We start from the raw sequence: 13,199 nt of genomic DNA on the forward strand, positions 1-13,199 counted from the left end.
GGGCCGAAGGGCCTGTTCTGCGCTGTATTGTTCTATGTTCCTCCAACAGCACCCGCTAAACCCATGATCATCGCCATCTGGAAGGACTAGGGCAGCAGATAGATGGGAACACCACTCTCTGCAACTTGCCCTTCCAAGCCACTCACCATCCAGATTTGCAAATTATGTCACCATTCCTTTATTGTCACTGGGTCAAAATCCTGGAATTTCCTTCTTTATAGCACTATGGGTCTACCTACGCCTCAGGAACTGCAGTGGTTCAAGAAGGCAGCTCACCACCACTACCACAATTAGGGGATGAGCAATACATGCAGGGCTAGCCGGTAATGTCAACATCCTTTGAACTAATTTTATAAAAATGTCCTCAATACATTTAAAACCAAGCATTTAGGCATCAATTGACATCCAAAATAGTGGTTAACTGACATCAAATCTGTTAATCATCTTAAACACAGCAATTACACTTCCAAGGCAGTATGAAACCTTGTACCAGTCTTCAAACTGTAACCCTTCTAGCCCCACAATGAATGTGGAAAATCTGTCTCATGCCCTTTCAAGAATGCATCCTTTGTTGGGCACAAGTATGGATCAAAACATTGCTCCTTTTCAGATAATATTTCAACTTGCACTTGAAACTCTCGCTGAACCTGCTTTCACCACATTCTCAGGCAGTGCATTCCAGACCCTAACCACTCACATAATTTCAAAGCTTTTCCTCATCTCGCTATCGGTTCTTTTGCCAATTGCTTTAAATCCTGTGTCCTCCGATTCTCAATTCTTCCACCAACAGAAAGAGTTTTTCCCGATCAACTCTGTCCCAATCCTCTCATGATTTTGAACTCCTGGATCAAAACGCCTCTAAACACCTTTCTCTACATGCAAACCAGTCCCAGCTTCTCCGATAAATCTCCTCAACTGAAAGTCCTCATCCATGGATGCTTGTCGTGAATCTTTACCGCACTTTCTCCAACCGATAGCTCCTGAAGTCCCGTACCAAGGACAGGATCCAATACTCAAAACATCTGGCCGATGGAATGGAGCATGGGGAATGTGAGGTTGTGCATTTTTGCAGTAAGAATAGAAGAGCTGAGGATTATTTAAATGGAGAAAGACTGCCGACAGCTATGGAACAGATGTTATTTAGAGTCCTCTTGCATAAATTACAAAAAGGATAGCACCCAAGTTCAGCAGGCAATGGGAAAAACAAATAGAAGGTTGGCCTTTATTTCAAAGGGAATGGAATATAAAATTTGGAAAGTTTTGATAAAACTATACAAGGCACTTGTCAGACCACAGCTGGAGTACAATGAACAATTTTGAGTCCCTTATCTAAAGACAAATACACTGGCACTGGAGGCAGTTCAGAGAAGGTGCACAGAGCTGATCTTGGGTGTGGAGGGACCATCTTATGAGGAGGGGAAAATGAGTTATTTGGAAGAATGAGAGGTTACTTTATTGAAACATTCAAAATTCTTTGGGGACTTGATAGGGTAGATATGGAGAGGTTGATTCCCCAAGTGGGAGAGTCTAGGACCAGAGGGCGTTACCTTGGAAGAAGGGGCTCACCCATAGGAACACAGGAATTAGGAGCAGCGGTAAGCAATTCAACCGTTCAAGCCGATTGTGCCATTTAACATGATCATGGCTGACCTTACCCTGGTCTCAACTCCATTTTCCTGCCTGCTCCCCATAGTCCTTTCTCCAGCTTTTCATCGGAAACGTACTGGTTTCTTCCTGGAATCTGTTGATTGAATCTGCCTCCACTGTGCTCTGGGGCAGTGAGTCCTACAGATTCACAGCCCTCTGAGAGAAGCAGTTTTTCCTCATCTCAGCTTTGAACCAACCTCCTCTCACTCTACACTAATGATCTCTCGTTCGAGACTGTTTGAAATGGGGCAACATCTGTTCAACATCCACCTTATCAATTCCCTTCAGTGTTTTCTATACCTCAGGCAGGTTCCTCTCATTCTTCTGAACTCCAGCGGGTACAAGCCCGAACTATCCAAATGCTCCTTTCACGACAGCCCTTTCATTCCTGGAATCAACCTGGTGACCCTCCTCTGAACTGACTCACCACATCCTTCCTCAAGTAAGAAGACCAAAACTGGACACAATACTCCACACGTGGTCTCACCAATGCCTTATATAACTATAACAATACTCACTTTTATAATCCAGTCTTTGTCCAAGCAATCTCAGGATCTATTTGGCTTTCTTATTAACATGCTGCACCTACATACCCAATTTCTGCAATTCTGCACTGACACACTTTGAATCTGCCTCCCATTTAAATAATAATTTGCCCTTTTAATTTTTCAGCCAGAATGGATTATCTCATAGTTATCTACATTAAGCCCCATCTGCTAGATCCTGGCCCGTTCTCCTAATCTGTCAATATCCTGCTGTAAACTCTTTATCCCCTGATCGCAGCCTGCTTTCCCACCTATTTTAATGTCATCTGCAAATTTTGCTGTGTTCTCTGTCCCTGCTTGCAGATCATTTATATATAGAGTGTAAATAGCTGAGGTCGGAGAACTGAACCCTTCAGCACTCCACTAGTTACAGTTTGTAACCCAGAGAAGGAGTATTTATCCCGACACTCTGCTTTCTGTCAGTCAGCCCTTTCAGACGAGTCCAGGTGGAATTTCTTCCCTCAGAGGGTAATGTATCTGTGGTACTCTTTCCTACCAATGGTTGTGGAGACTGGATTGCTAATTATGTTCAAGGCTGAAATAGACAAATTTTAAATCAATAAGGGAATCAAGTGTTGTGGGAAAAAAGTAGAACAATAGAGTTGAGGTTTATCAGATCAGCCTTTGTCTCATTGGCTTGTGGAGCAGACGTGATGGGCTGAATGGCCAACTTCTGCCCCTGCGTCTTACTCCAGTTAAGGTTGAACCCATGTCTTATTCAAGTCTAACACAACCACCTTGCTCTTGTACACTATCCCCCTATAAAAAAAGCCCAGGGCTCTGTATGTTTTATTGACTGCTCGTCCGTTCCTGCAGATACACTCAGGCCCCTCTCTTCCTATACTCCACTTACACACGCACACACTTGTACCTTGTAATCTACATTGTCCGTCTGTATTCATTTAACCAAAATGAATCACTGCACCTTTCATCTGCTGCAGCTAGTGGAGCTGTACTTTATAAAATCGAAATTAACCATGAAACAAGTGCTGTAGTCAGTTTGAAATATATTAGGTTAACTGGAATTAATGGGTGCCTACAGAAGCAGAACTAACATCAAGCTTGGTAGAAGTATGAGGAACACCAGCAACAAGTGAAACAAGTAGATTCATGAAGTGAAGATGGGAAAAAAAGCATAGGAATTGTGTGTCAAGATCTGTTCATTAAAGGGATCGTTCCCCACTCCCACAAGAGAGAGAGACTCTGAAACACTTTGGAAATGTTGTCACCAGCAGGCTCCCAAACCAACAAGGGCATCAACGATAACCGAAGCTCCCCAGAGCCTCTGCTTCAGACACAAAGAAACCTAAAGAGGCAGGCAAGTAAATGCCCAAAGTGAGTCCACCGCCATGTTAGACCCAGCTGCTCTGTGAGCATCCAACAAGCTCACAAGATATATTTAAACCATTTCCCACCCTGAGAGTTCCTCAGGCACTGGGCAATCTGTCAGGTGTGTTAGGCCTTAACTGTCACTTTGGCTATTCGTACACCAGGGGCCTCATCGTTCAACCTGTCTTTTTCCCTATCTGACACCATCCGTAATTACTTGCAAGAAGTTCCCAGACATTTGGTGTGTGTGTCTGTCTGTCTGTGTGAATGTGTGTGTGTGACGGTGTGTGTGTCTGTTGGGATGTGTGCTGGTGTGTGTTGGGATGTGTGTGTTAGGATGTGTGTCGGTGTGTGTGTCTGTTGGGATGTGTGTGTTAGGATGTGTGTCGGTGTGTGTGTGTTGGGATGTGTGTCTGTTGGGATGTGTGTGTGTTAGGATGTGTGTGTTGGGATGTGTGTGTTAGTATGTGTGTCGGTGTGTGTGTGTTGGGATGTGTGTGTGTTAGGATGTGTGTGTTAGGATGTGTGTGTTGGGATGTGTGTGTTGGGATGTGTGTGTTAGTATGTGTGTCGGTGTGTGTGTGTTGGGATGTGTGTGTGTTAGGATGTGTGTCGGTACGTGTGTCTGTTGGGATATGTGTGTGTTAGGATGTGTGTCGGTGTGTGTGTGTTGGGATGTTTTGTTAGGATGCGTGTCGGTGTGTGTGTGTTAGGATGTGTGTCGGTGTGTGTGTGTGTGTGTTGGGATGTGTGTGTTAGGATGTGTGTCGGTGTGTGTGTGTTGGGATGTGTGTGTTAGGATGTGTGTCGGTGTGTGTGTGTTGGGATGTGTGTGTTAGGATGTGTGTCGGTGTGTGTGTGTTGGGATGTGTGTTGGTGCGTGTGTCTGTTGGGATGTGTGTGTGTTAGGATGTGTGTGTTGGGATGTGTGTCGGTGTGTGTGTGTTGGGATGTGTGTGTTAGGATGTGTGTCGGTGTGTGTGTGTTGGGATGTGTGTGTTAGGATGTGTGTCGGTGTGTGTGTGTTGGGATGTGTGTGTTAGGATGTGTGTCGGTGTGTGTGTGTTGGGATGTGTGTCGGTGCGTGTGTCTGTTGGGATGTGTGTGTGTTAGGATGTGTGTGTTGGGATGTGTGTGTTGGGATGTGTGTGTTAGGATGTGTGTGTTAGGATGTGTCTGTTAGGATGTGTCTGTTAGGATGTGTCTGTTAGGATGTGTGTGTTAGGATGTGTGTGTTAGGATGTGTGTGTGTTAGGATGTGTGTGTGTTAGGATGTGTGTGTTGGGATGTGTGTGTTAGGATGTGTGTCGGTGTGTGTGTGTTGGGATGTGTGTGTTAGGATGTGTGTCGGTGTGTGTGTGTTGGGATGTGTGTCGGTGCGTGTGTCTGTTGGGATGTGTGTGTGTTAGGATGTGTGTTGGGATGTGTGTGTTAGGATGTGTGTCGGTGTGTGTGTGTTTGGATGTGTGTGTGTTAGGATGTGTGTGTTAGGATGTGTGTGTTAGGATGTGTGTGTTGGGATGTGTGTGTTGGGATGTGTGTGTTGGGATGTGTGTGTTAGTATGTGTGTCGGTGTGTGTGTGTTGGGATGTGTGTGTGTTAGGATGTGTGTCGGTACGTGTGTCTGTTGGGATATGTGTGTGTTAGGATGTGTGTCGGTGTGTGTGTGTTGGGATGTTTTGTTAGGATGCGTGTCGGTGTGTGTGTGTTAGGATGTGTGTCGGTGTGTGTGTGTGTGTTAGGATGTGTGTCGGTGTGTGTGTGTTGGGATGTGTGTGTTAGGATGTGTGTCGGTGTGTGTGTGTTGGGATGTGTGTGTTAGGATGTGTGTCGGTGTGTGTGTGTTGGGATGTGTGTGTTAGGATGTGTGTCGGTGTGTGTGTGTTGGGATGTGTGTTAGGATGTGTGTCGGTGTGTGTGTGTTGGGATGTGTGTCGGTGCGTGTGTCTGTTGGGATGTGTGTGTGTTAGGATGTGTGTGTTGGGATGTGTGTCGGTGTGTGTGTGTTGGGATGTGTGTGTTAGGATGTGTGTCGGTGTGTGTGTGTTGGGATGTGTGTGTTAGGATGTGTGTCGGTGTGTGTGTGTTGGGATGTGTGTCGGTGCGTGTGTCTGTTGGGATGTGTGTGTGTTAGGATGTGTGTGTTGGGATGTGTGTCGGTGTGTGTGTGTTGGGATGTGTGTGTTAGGATGTGTGTCGGTGTGTGTGTGTTGGGATGTGTGTGTTAGGATGTGTGTCGGTGTGTGTGTGTTGGGATGTGTGTGTTAGGATGTGTGTCGGTGTGTGTGTGTTGGGATGTGTGTCGGTGCGTGTGTCTGTTGGGATGTGTGTGTGTTAGGATGTGTGTGTTGGGATGTGTGTGTTAGGATGTGTGTGTTAGGATGTGTGTGTTAGGATGTGTGTGTGTTAGGATGTGTGTGTTAGGATGTGTGTGTGTTAGGATGTGTGTGTTGGGATGTGTGTGTTAGGATGTGTGTCGGTGTGTGTCTGTTGGGATGTGTGAGTTAGGATGTGTGTCGGTGTGTGTGTGTTGGGATGTGTGTCGGTGCGTGTGTCTGTTGGGATGTGTGTGTGTTAGGATGTGTGTGTTAGGATGTGTGTTGGGATGTGTGTGTTAGGATGTGTGTCGGTGTGTGTGTGTTGGGATGTGTGTGTTAGTATGTGTGTCGGTGTGTGTGTGTTAGGATGTGTGTCGGTGTGTGTCTGTTGGGATGTGTGTGTTAGGATGTGTGTCGGGATGTGTGTGTTAGTACGTGTGTTGGTGTGTGTGTGTTAGTATGTGTTTCGGTGTGTGTGTGTTGGGATGTGTGTGTGTTAGGATGTGTGTGTTAGGATGTGTGTGTTGGGATGTGTGTGTTGGGATGTGTGTGTTGGGATGTGTGTGTTAGTATGTGTGTCGGTGTGTGTGTGTTGGGATGTGTGTGTGTTAGGATGTGTGTCGGTACGTGTGTCTGTTGGGATATGTGTGTGTTAGGATGTGTGTCGGTGTGTGTGTGTTGGGATGTTTTGTTAGGATGCGTGTCGGTGTGTGTGTGTTAGGATGTGTGTCGGTGTGTGTGTGTGTGTTAGGATGTGTGTCGGTGTGTGTGTGTTGGGATGTGTGTGTTAGGATGTGTGTCGGTGTGTGTGTGTTGGGATGTGTGTGTTAGGATGTGTGTCGGTGTGTGTGTGTTGGGATGTGTGTGTTAGGATGTGTGTCGGTGTGTGTCTGTTGGGATGAGTGTGTGTTAGGATGTGTGTGTTGGGATGTGTGTGTTAGGATGTGTGTGTTAGGATGTGTGTGTTAGGATGTGTCTGTTAGGATGTGTCTGTTAGGATGTGTCTGTTAGGATGTGTGTGTTAGGATGTGTGTGTTAGGATGTGTGTGTGTTAGGATGTGTGTGTTGGGATGTGTGTGTTAGGATGTGTGTCGGTGTGTGTCTGTTGGGATGTGTGTGTTAGGATGTGTGTCGGTGTGTGTGTGTTGGGATGTGTGTCGGTGCGTGTGTCTGTTGGGATGTGTGTGTGTTAGGATGTGTGTTGGGATGTGTGTGTTAGGATGTGTGTCGGTGTGTGTGTGTTGGGATGTGTGTGTTAGTATGTGTGTCGGTGTGTGTGTGTTAGGATGTGTGTCGGTGTGTGTCTGTTGGGATGTGTGTGTGTTAGGATGTGTGTCGGGATGTGTGTGTTAGTATGTGTGTTGGTGTGTGTGTGTTAGTATGTGTGTCGGTGTGTGTGTGTTGGGATGTGTGTGTGTTAGGATGTGTGTGTTAGGATGTGTGTGTTAGGATGTGTGTGTTGGGATGTGTGTGTTGGGATGTGTGTGTTGGGATGTGTGTGTTAGTATGTGTGTCGGTGTGTGTGTGTTGGGATGTGTGTGTGTTAGGATGTGTGTCGGTACGTGTGTCTGTTGGGATATGTGTGTGTTAGGATGTGTGTCGGTGTGTGTGTGTTGGGATGTTTTGTTAGGATGCGTGTCGGTGTGTGTGTGTTAGGATGTGTGTCGGTGTGTGTGTGTGTGTTCGGATGTGTGTCGGTGTGTGTGTGTTGGGATGTGTGTGTTAGGATGTGTGTCGGTGTGTGTGTGTTGGGATGTGTGTGTTAGGATGTGTGTCGGTGTGTGTGTGTTGGGATGTGTGTCGGTGCGTGTGTCTGTTGGGATGTGTGTGTGTTAGGATGTGTGTGTTGGGATGTGTGTCGGTGTGTGTGTGTTGGGATGTGTGTGTTAGGATGTGTGTCGGTGTGTGTGTGTTGGGATGTGTGTGTTAGGATGTGTGTCGGTGTGTGTGTGTTGGGATGTGTGTCGGTGCGTGTGTCTGTTGGGATGTGTGTGTGTTAGGATGTGTGTGTTGGGATGAGTGTCGGTGTGTGTGTGTTGGGATGTGTGTGTTAGGATGTGTGTCGGTGTGTGTGTGTTGGGATGTGTGTGTTAGGATGTGTGTCGGTGTGTGTGTGTTGGGATGTGTGTCGGTGCGTGTGTCTGTTGGGATGTGTGTGTGTTAGGATGTGTGTGTTGGGATGTGTGTGTTAGGATGTGTGTGTTAGGATGTGTGTGTTAGGATGTGTGTGTGTTAGGATGTGTGTGTTGGGATGTGTGTGTTAGGATGTGTGTCGGTGTGTGTCTGTTGGGATGTGTGTGTTAGGATGTGTGTCGGTGTGTGTGTGTTGGGATGTGTGTCGGTGCGTGTGTCTGTTGGGATGTGTGTGTGTTAGGATGTGTGTGTTAGGATGTGTGTTGGGATGTGTGTGTTAGGATGTGTGTCGGTGTGTGTGTGTTGGGATGTGTGTGTTAGTATGTGTGTCGGTGTGTGTGTGTTAGGATGTGTGTCGGTGTGTGTCTGTTGGGATGTGTGTGTTAGGATGTGTGTCGGGATGTGTGTGTTAGTATGTGTGTTGGTGTGTGTGTGTTAGTATGTGTTTCGGTGTGTGTGTGTTGGGATGTGTGTGTGTTAGGATGTGTGTGTTAGGATGTGTGTGTTGGGATGTGTGTGTTAGTATGTGTGTCGTTGTGTGTGTGTTGGGATGTGTGTGTGTTAGGATGTGTGTCGGTACGTGTGTCTGTTGGGATATGTGTGTGTTAGGATGTGTGTCGGTGTGTCTGTGTTGGGATGTTTTGTTAGGATGCGTGTCGGTGTGTGTGTGTTAGGATGTGTGTCGGTGTGTGTGTGTGTGTTAGGATGTGTGTCGGTGTGTGTGTGTTGGGATGTGTGTGTTAGGATGTGTGTCGGTGTGTGTGTGTTGGGATGTGTGTGTTAGGATGTGTGTCGGTGTGTGTGTGTTGGGATGTGTGTGTTAGGATGTGTGTCGGTGTGTGTGTGTTGGGATGTGTGTCGGTGCGTGTGTCTGTTGGGATGTGTGTGTTGGGATGTGTGTCGGTGTGTGTGTGTTGGGATGTGTGTGTTAGGATGTGTGTTGGTGTGTGTGTGTTGGGATGTGTGTGTTAGGATGTGTGTCGGTGTGTGTGTGTTGGGATGTGTGTGTTAGGATGTGTGTCGGTGTGTGTGTGTTGGGATGTGTGTCGGTGCGTGTGTCTGTTGGGATGTGTGTGTGTTAGGATGTGTGTGTTGGGATGTGTGTGTTGGGATGTGTGTGTTAGGATGTGTGTGTTAGGATGTGTGTGTTAGGATGTGTCTGTTAGGATGTGTGTGTTAGGATGTGTGTGTTAGGATGTGTGTGTGTTAGGATGTCTGTGTTGGGATGTGTGTGTTAGGATGTGTGTCGGTGTGTGTCTGTTGGGATGTGTGTGTTAGGATGTGTGTCGGTGTGTGTGTGTTGGGATGTGTGTCGGTGCGTGTGTCTGTTGGGATGTGTGTGTGTTAGGATGTGTGTTGGGATGTGTGTGTTAGGATGTGTGTCGGTGTGTGTGTGTTGGGATGTGTGTGTTAGTATGTGTGTCGGTGTGTGTGTGTTAGGATGTGTATCGGTGTGTGTCTGTTGGGATGTGTGTGTGTTAGGATGTGTGTCGGGATGTGTGTGTTAGTATGTGTGTTGGTGTGTGTGTGTTAGTATGTGTGTCGGTGTGTGTGTGTTGGGATGTGTGTGTGTTAGGATGTGTGTCGGTACGTGTGTCTGTTGGGATATGTGTGTGTTAGGATGTGTGTCGGTGTGTGTGTGTTGGGATGTTTTGTTAGGATGCGTGTCGGTGTGTGTGTGTTAGGATGTGTGTCGGTGTGTGTGTGTGTGTTAGGATGTGTGTCGGTGTGTGTGTGTTGGGATGTGTGTGTTAGGATGTGTGTCGGTGTGTGTGTGTTGGGATGTGTGTGTTAGGATGTGTGTCGGTGTGTGTGTGTTGGGATGTGTGTGTTAGGATGTGTGTCGGTGTGTGTGTGTTGGGATGTGTGTCGGTGCGTGTGTCTGTTGGGATGTGTGTGTGTTAGGATGTGTGTGTTGGGATGTGTGTCGGTGTGTGTGTGTTGGGATGTGTGTGTTAGGATGTGTGTCGGTGTGTGTGTGTTGGGATGTGTGTGTTAGGATGTGTGTCGGTGTGTGTGTGTTGGGATGTGTGTGTTAGGATGTGTGTCGGTGTGTGTGTGTTGGGATGTGTGTCGGTGCGTGTGTCTGTTGGGATGTGTGTGTGTTAGGATGTGTGTGTTGGGATGTGTGTGTTAGGATGTGTGTGTTAGGATGTGTCTGTTAGGATGTGTGTGTTAGGATGTGTGTGTTAGGATGTGTGTGTGTTAGGATGTCTGTGTTGGGATGTGTGTGTTAGGATGTGTGTCGGTGTGTGTCTGTTGGGATGTGTGTGTTAGGATGTGTGTCGGTGTGTGTGTGTTGGGATGTGTGTCGGTGCGTGTGTCTGTTGGGATGTGTGTGTGTTAGGATGTGTGTTGGGATGTGTGTGTTAGGATGTGTGTCGGTGTGTGTGTGTTGGGATGTGTGTGTGTTAGGATGTGTGTCGGTACGTGTGTCTGTTGGGATATGTGTGTGTTAGGATGTGTGTCGGTGTGTGTGTGTTGGGATGTTTTGTTAGGATGCGTGTCGGTGTGTGTGTGTTAGGATGTGTGTCGGTGTGTGTGTGTGTGTTAGGATGTGTGTCGGTGTGTGTGTGTTGGGATGTGTGTGTTAGGATGTGTGTCGGTGTGTGTGTGTTGGGATGTGTGTGTTAGGATGTGTGTCGGTGTGTGTGTGTTGGGATGTGTGTGTTAGGATGTGTGTCGGTGTGTGTGTGTTGGGATGTGTGTCGGTGCGTGTGTCTGTTGGGATGTGTGTGTGTTAGGATGTGTGTGTTGGGATGTGTGTCGGTGTGTGTGTGTTGGGATGTGTGTGTTAGGATGTGTGTCGGTGTGTGTGTGTTGGGATGTGTGTGTTAGGATGTGTGTCGGTGTGTGTGTGTTGGGATGTGTGTGTTAGGATGTGTGTCGGTGTGTGTGTGTTGGGATGTGTGTCGGTGCGTGTGTCTGTTGGGATGTGTGTGTGTTAGGATGTGTGTGTTGGGATGTGTGTGTTAGGATGTGTGTGTTAGGATGTGTCTGTTAGGATGTGTGTGTTAGGATGTGTGTGTTAGGATGTGTGTGTGTTAGGATGTCTGTGTTGGGATGTGTGTGTTAGGATGTGTGTCGGTGTGTGTCTGTTGGGATGTGTGTGTTAGGATGTGTGTCGGTGTGTGTGTGTTGGGATGTGTGTCGGTGCGTGTGTCTGTTGGGATGTGTGTGTGTTAGGATGTGTGTTGGGATGTGTGTGTTAGGATGTGTGTCGGTGTGTGTGTGTTGGGATGTGTGTGTTAGTATGTGTGTCGGTGTGTGTGTGTTAGGATGTGTATCGGTGTGTGTCTGTTGGGATGTGTGTGTGTTAGGATGTGTGTCGGGATGTGTGTGTTAGTATGTGTGTTGGTGTGTGTGTGTTAGTATGTGTGTCGGTGTGTGTGTGTTGGGATGTGTGTGTGTTAGGATGTGTGTCGGTACGTGTGTCTGTTGGGATATGTGTGTGTTAGGATGTGTGTCGGTGTGTGTGTGTTGGGATGTGTTTGTTAGGATGCGTGTCGGTGTGTGTGTGTTGGGATGTGTGTGTTAGGATGTGTGTCGGTGTGTGTGTGTGTGTTGGGATGTGTGTGTTGGGATGTGTGTGTTGGGATGTGTGTGTTAGGATGTGTGTGTTAGGATGTGTGTCGGTGTGTGTGTGTTGGGATGTGTGTGTTAGGATGTGTGTCGGTGTGTGTGTGTTGGGATGTGTGTGTTAGGATGTGTGTCGGTGTGTGTGTTGGGATGTGTGTGTTAGGATGTGTGTCGGTGTGTGTGTGTTGGGATGTGTGTCGGTGCGTGTGTCTGTTGGGATGTGTGTGTGTTAGGATGTGTGTGTTAGGATGTGTGTGTTGGGATGTGTGTGTGTTAGGATGTGTGTGTTGGGATGTGTGTGTTAGGATGTGTGCCGGTGTGTGTGTGTTAGTATGTGTGTCGGTGTGTGTGTGTTGGGATGTGTGTGTTAGGATGTGTGTCGGGATGTGTGTGTGTTAGGATGTGTGTCGGTGTGTGTGTTGGGATGTGTGTGTTAGGATGTGTGTCGGTGTGTGTGTGTTGGGATGTGTGTGTTAGGATGTGTGTCGGTGTGTGTGTGTTGGGATGTGTGTGTTGGGATGTGTGTGTTGGGATGTGTGTGTTGGGATGTGTGTGTTAGGATGTGTGTCGGTGTGTGTGTGTTGGGATGTGTGTGTTAGGATGTGTGTCGGTGTGTGTGTGTTGGGATGTGTGTGTTAGAATGTGTGTCGGTGTGTGTGCGTTGGGATGTGTGTGTTAGGATATGTGTCGGTGTGTGTGTGTCGGTGTGTGTGTGTTGGGATGTGTGTGTTAGGATGTGTCTGTTAGGATGTGTCTGTTAGGATGTGTCTGTTAGGATGTGTGTGTTAGGATGTGTGTGTTAGGATGTGTGTGTGTTAGGATGTGTGTGTTGGGATGTGTGTGTTAGGATGTGTGTCGGTGTGTGTGTGTTGGGATGTGTGTGTTGGGATGTGTGTGTTGGGATGTGTGTGTTGGGATGTGTGTGTTGGGATGTGTGTGTTAGGATGTGTGTCGGTGTGTGTGTGTTGGGATGTGTGTGTTAGAATGTGTGTCGGTGTGTGTGTGTTGGGATGTGTGTGTTAGGATATGTGTCGGTGTGTGTGTGTTGGGATGTGTGTGTTAGGATGTGTGTCGGTGTGTGTCTGTTGGGATGTGTGTGTTAGGATGTGTGTCGGTGTGTGTGTGTTGGGATGTGTGTCGGTGCGTGTGTCTGTTGGGATGTGTGTGTGTTAGGATGTGTGTTGGGATGTGTGTGTTAGGATGTGTGTCGGTGTGTGTGTGTTGGGATGTGTGTGTTAGTATGTGTGTCGGTGTGTGTGTGTTGGGATGTGTGTGTGTTAGGATGTGTGTCGGGATGTGTGTGTTAGTATGTGTGTCGGTGTGTGTGTGTTCGTATGTGTGTCGGTGTGTGTGTGTTGGGATGTGTGTGTGTTAGGATGTGTGTCGGTACGTGTGTCTGTTGGGATATGTGTGTGTTAGGATGTGTGTCAGTGTGTGTGTGTTGGGATGTGTTTGTTAGGATGCGTGTCGGTGTGTGTGTGTTGGGATGTGTGTGTTAGGATGTGTGTCGGTGTGTGTCTGTTGGGATGTGTGTGTTAGGATGTGTGTCGGTGTGTGTGTGTTGGGATGTGTGTCGGTGCGTGTGTCTGTTGGGATGTGTGTGTGTTAGGATGTGTGTTGGGATGTGTGTGTTAGGATGTGTGTCGGT

Source organism: Stegostoma tigrinum, chromosome 38 (assembly GCF_030684315.1).
Source record: "Stegostoma tigrinum isolate sSteTig4 chromosome 38, sSteTig4.hap1, whole genome shotgun sequence".
NCBI classification, from domain to species: Eukaryota; Metazoa; Chordata; class Chondrichthyes; order Orectolobiformes; family Stegostomatidae; genus Stegostoma; species Stegostoma tigrinum.